The 5,715-nt window shown below is 40.3% G+C and overlaps 1 non-coding gene across 1 annotated transcript; it reads right to left on the bottom strand.

Moving 5' to 3' along the window:
• Positions 1–5,113: 5,113 nt before the first annotated feature.
• Positions 5,114–5,221, bottom strand: LOC119040435 (U6 spliceosomal RNA). Its single transcript, XR_005080861.2, has one exon. It is a non-coding gene; the product is annotated as a U6 spliceosomal RNA (small nuclear RNA).
• Positions 5,222–5,715: the final 494 nt, after the last annotated feature.

The following is a 5,715-nucleotide window of genomic DNA, read 5'->3' as shown; positions in this document are numbered from 1 at the left end:
AGAAATATATCCTTTTTTTTATCCTCATCAGAAAACATGCCCATTTATTTTAGAGAGCAGGACAGAGAGAGGAAGAGAAACAGTGATTGGCTGCCTCTTGCATGTGCCCGAATCAGTGACTGACCCTACGACACACGCATGTGCCCTGACTGGGAATCGAACCTGCGCTGTTTGAGTCCATGGGGCAAAGCTCCAACTGCTGGAGCCACACTGGCTGGCCATTTCCCTGCACCTATTTTTTCTGTCTCTATTAGTCTCAAGATGGGGCTTAATGGTTTTAGTTGTGGTAAGGTATCACGAGGTCAATTAAACCTCCCAAAATTCGGTGTGGGCAGCTACCCTATGATCACTTCTGTGCAGTGTGGAGCACCCCGGGGGCCAAATTGGAGGAGCTCTGATATTACTCACCCCTGGCTGCACCTCTGGATTGTCCCAGGAGACACTGAAGTAGACAGGAGTTTGAAAGTCTTCTGAGTACTTTTCATTCATCGACACCTTGGTGTGTGTTGTGCAAAACTGTATTTGTATGATGGTTTTTATCTTCATGAAGTTTCTATAGAGTTATGTTCTGGGGAAAATGCACTTCATAACTACATATCACATACACTATTAGAGTCACAAGTGTTTCTACTACATGTTAACTTACACATATGGGAGTGACGTTAGAAATCATCAATTCAGGAAGTCGGATTTTACAATGAGGAAATTGAAATTCCTGGAAGGGACAGAGTTGCACTTCCTGTTCCCATTAGAATGTGGGAAGGCAGGCCTTGCACCTCCAGCATCGCTCTTTTTCTGCCATGAAAAATGTGTGTGCCATTGTGTGGATACATGGATACAAAGATATAGATATATACCTGCAACACAAAACTGTTGGAAACAAATAATTTTGCATCAATCTCATATGTAGCAAGCCCCACTAATCCTAGCTTGAATCTAAATTGTTTGTTTTTTATTATTTTTTCACACTGAACACATGTTCTATTTTTTTTAAAGCAAACACTTAGAAGGCCAGATAATCTTGGTTACTTAATGTTATAACTGATAAAAAAGGAGCTCCAACAAATGCTTTAATTTCATACTTTTTGTGTAACGAGACTTTGTAACCTTTACAGTATCTACCAGAATTTTATATGTGAGCAGTGCTCAGTAAATCCATGTTAACTAACTGAAGAGATAAAATACAGGCATCTCTCAATTTATTGTCAGTGAGTGAGAAATTCCTCTCCTCATAGACTTACATGGAGTTGCCAAGTGGATGATTATCTCCTACGTATTTAAAGGAAAAAGTAAGAAAAGGTACATTGTAATGAATGCCTACTAAGCGCCGTCACTTTGTATCCATTATCTCAATTTTTATCACATCCTTAGGCCATAAGAATATAATCTCTGTTTGTGGGTGAACAAATGAGTCTTAGATAAAACAACGAGGAGAAGTATAGTCAGGGTTACAACTCAGTGTTACCTGACCACGGCCTCTCTCTCCGACCATAGGGAAAGCTGTGCTGTATTACAGCAGCTTCCTAATGTGTTTTTCCTTTAGCTATATTTAAATGTCTAAGTGCTTGGGTAGGTCATAAAAAAAAGGAAAAGAAAGTAGAGGCAAATTCCTTGCAGATAAGATTTTCAATCCAAATGCTATATGCTGTTCTTTGCATGACTTCACAGTGTATCCCCAAATGGGGCAGCCCTGTTCATCTCAGGGCATATGGAAAGAGTTTTATGTTTTAAACAATTAGACTTGACAGCACTGTTGTTTCTTTCTTATTTAATATCCCTCAGCCCTGGAGACCAGCCAGAGTCTGTATTCCCTCTCCAAATTTAATTCTTATACTTCGTACATATCACTTAGTTGTCAGGAGACAGCAACTTAATGGTATTTGTTCCTGTGGCTTAGGAGCATCTGGGTTATGTCACTTTTTAGACGGCCTGCTTAGCTCAGAGGGAATAAGGTTCTTTGCCTAATGATCTTTCAGGGGTCCTTATCATTGGTGATTTTGCTTTCCAGATCCTCTATTGTTCTGCAAATGTCACCAGATGATAAGATTTCTAGATGCTAATTGGTATCTGCTCAAAGGAGGAAGGAGCAGGAAATCAGTGTACTACAGGAGATAAACTAATGAAGTCACAGCTGTGGCGTGTAACTTGTTGGTTTGGCAAGTCTAAAACTCCAGGGGAAATGGGAACATGGGCTACGGAGTAGGCACAAAAGTGCATCTCTCCTTGTGTCATTTCAATTCAGTGAAACTATTTCATTTCAAATCACTTGAACGCAATCAGTTCAGTTCAGTTCCGTTCAAATCAACAAACATTTCTTTGAGCACCTAGTGAAGAGCAGGTAGTGTCTTAGATGCTGAAAGAACTTAGATTCCTTTAAGGTTTTGTATGGCCAAGCAAAACAGAACTAATAATGTGGATAGCTTTAAGAAAGTCACTTCCCTTCCCCAGGGCCTCAATTTCCTCATCTGTTAAATGCTGATCTCTTCCGGTCATTCACATTTGGTGACATTCCTTATGGAAGATTATGCTTTAATTGAAAGAGCACTTGCTTTAAAATTAGTTATATATATAATGTTTATAAGAGTTTATTTGAGCCAAATGGACAACATACTGGGGGATGGACCCCCCAAACCCAGAATTTATTTATAAAAATAGTATATTTATTCTTACATATTTAAACTTCAGTTACCTTCAAAGTACTCTCCATTTGATATCCTGGCTGGTGTAGCTCAGTGATTGAGTGCAGGTCTGCAAACCAAAGGGTCACAGGTTCAATTCCCAGTCAGGGCACATGCCTGGGTTGCTGGCCAGGTCCCTAGTAGGGGATGTGCGAGAGGCAACCACACATTGCTGTTTCTCTCCCTTTCTTTCTCCTTCCCCTTCCTTCTCTCTAAAATAAAGAAATAAAATATTTTTTAAAGTACTCTCCATTTGATGCAATGGAGCCATTTTTTCTACTACTTGAACCAGTTTTTGAACTCATTGATTTTGATGCCTTTTAGTGCTTTTGCTGCTTTTTGTTTCATGTCTTCTATACTGGCAAAACATTTCCCTTTGAAGATTTTTTTCATCTGGGGAAACAAAAGGAAATTTACTCAGAGTGAGATCAGGTAAATAGGGAAGGTGTGGCACAGGGGTCATGCTGTTTTTGGTTAAAAACTGCTGATTGCTCAGTGCAGTGTGGACAGGTGTGCTTGTACTCACCCATCATGAGATGGGCAAACACATTGAAAGAGTCTTCAAAAAAATTCACTGAAGCCAAATGCAGCCTCTCGCAACAATACCAGCTGGTACACTGATACATCTGGGTTCCTAGAACATTCACGTAGCAGGCAAAGCCTGTACTACAAGGGGCCCACCCTCCAGAAGATAATTCTGGGGCGTTTTAGGTCCCCCTCATATGCTGAGAAGCAAGATCTCAAATTCTCCTCCAGTGATTTATAACTCAGTCCTGGCTCTCCTCTTGCTTAGCTCTTTGAACTTGGTAAGTTACTTGGCTTTTGGGAGTCTCATCTGAGAGGTCAGGGTAACTGATTTCAAATATTCCCTTTATGCGGTGTATGCCTATGATACTGGATAGAACCTCATTCAATCATAGTGATATTTTGCCTAGAGCAAGCAATGAAATCATGGGGATTTTTGTTGTGGTTGTTAAAGTGAATTGTTATTCTTTACTCAAAAGCGATGTGCTGGTATGGTTGTGAACTGTGGCCACATGTACATGCAACTGGGGTCTGTGGCAGAAAACGCATCTTTGACCAGAAGAAGAGTGATTTTAAAAATCAAAAATTTCCAGACATGAATATCCAAAAACAGATTAGTTTATGGAAAGATTTGAATTGGTTTAATTGGTTGTGGGGGTATGTTTGCCAACTTGCAGCAAAAAGGTCTTATTAACCTAATATGTATTAAGATCTGTTGTATCTATTATAGTTCACAGAACATTGCAGTTTCCCTCTTTATAGTGCCCTCTCTACATAAGGATTCCCCATCTCACTGACATCAGGCTTTATCATGTGACTTGCTTCAGCCAATAAAATGAGGAGGAGTTCAATGTGCCACTTCAGAATGGAAGCTTTAAGAAAGGCAGTGAAAAATTACTGTGTTCCCTTTCTCCCATGAGACAGCAGTGTTCCGCAGCCTTGGGCATCCATTAGCTTGGGCTTGTCATGACATTCTGTGGAGCTATGCTGTCACTAACTGTAGTGAGATTGAGGTAATCTTTTGTCAATGTAACCTGCTAAGATTTCCTCGTCCATTGCATTTTAATTCCATATACCCTGACTCCACTGTGCTTGCTACTGAGAAATTCGGTGGTGAGCAAGGCAAATCTAATCTTTACGGATAGTTCAGCAAGATGTAAAAGTAATGCATGACATATTATAGTATAGGAAGTGTGGTGTGCAGTGCGTGCACACAACGGGGGAGGCAACCCTGGCCTTGGTGTCAGCGATGGTCATCTTGATAATATGCATTTAAATTGACAGTTCATAAATTAAGGGAGTGAGACTGGCCAAGGGCCAGGAAGACAAAGAGAATGTTGCAAACAGAAAGAAACTACACAGGCCAAGGCACACAGACGAAAAGGTTATGGGATCTTGAAGGAAATCTTTGTCTAGTTTGGCTGCAAGACAGAGCAAAGGGGAAATGAAGGAGCATGGCTGGTGAGATAATATCAATAATAATAATAACATCGCACATTCATTAGTTTTGCGCCAAGTGCTTTACAGGCATTTCCCTCACGATTATTATCACCATTTTATAGAAGAGGAAATTGAGCCAGAGAGAGGTTTAATAACTTGCCTGTAGCCACACAGCAGGCATGTGATTTTATCTGAAAGGCAATCGGAAATCACTGAGTGGTGTTACTCGGGGAGCCTCATCATCAGTCAGCTTCACGTCTTGGAAAGCTCGTCTGGTGGCGGTAGGGTCCCAACTCAGAACACAGTGCTGGCCGGAGGCGGTGCGGGCCAGGGCTTCTGCTGCTCTTTCCGAGCTGACTCCATGGACTGAGGCCATTGGTAGGAGGGAAGGTGATAGCCGGAGCACTGTGGAAAGGTCACTTTAAAAAATGCTCTTAAAAAATTAATAGAATTTAGTATTTTTCAAAGGAAACCTGGTGGAATGCTTCATAAATTTGTGAGTCATCCCTGCCCAAGAGCCATGCTAATCTTCTCTGTGCTTCTGCATTTATAATATGGGCTGGCAAAATGTGTACAGAAAAGTTAAACTTCTGAAGGAGTAGGGGTGATATATGCAAGGAAAAATAAATGGTGGGTCTCAAGAGCATTAATATTTGGGTAGTAGTTTTAATAACAATATAAATATAATAAATTGATTTCTGAATGAGCTTTTGTACCTAATTCAAATAATGGATATGTTATTCCATCCATATTTTGAGTATTTCAATTTACTTTTGACGGTAAAATAGACATTGTAGTGGGTAAATTCAAGGCAAAGCCAATATCTTTAAGTAGATTTAGTTAGTGGTCCAAGTATTCTTTCTTCCTTGTTTACTGAGGCTGAATAATAGTGATCATGATTTTTGTTCCTCTTTGTCATAAGTAGAGATGTATAGACCAAGAGGGGGAAAATGTCCTTCATAAATGACAGTGACAGCTCCAACAGTTGTTTTCTGTGAGTTGTTTGGTATCGGTCAGAAGCCTCTAAAGACCTGGGCTTGACTGAAGAGGTCCTCAAGATTCTGGGGACTGT

Source organism: Artibeus jamaicensis, unplaced genomic scaffold (assembly GCF_021234435.1).
Source record: "Artibeus jamaicensis isolate MK-2021 breed Jamaican fruit bat unplaced genomic scaffold, CSHL_Jam_final scaffold_1964, whole genome shotgun sequence".
Taxonomy (NCBI): domain Eukaryota; kingdom Metazoa; phylum Chordata; class Mammalia; order Chiroptera; family Phyllostomidae; genus Artibeus; species Artibeus jamaicensis.
This window is presented reverse-complemented; position numbering and strand designations above follow the sequence as displayed.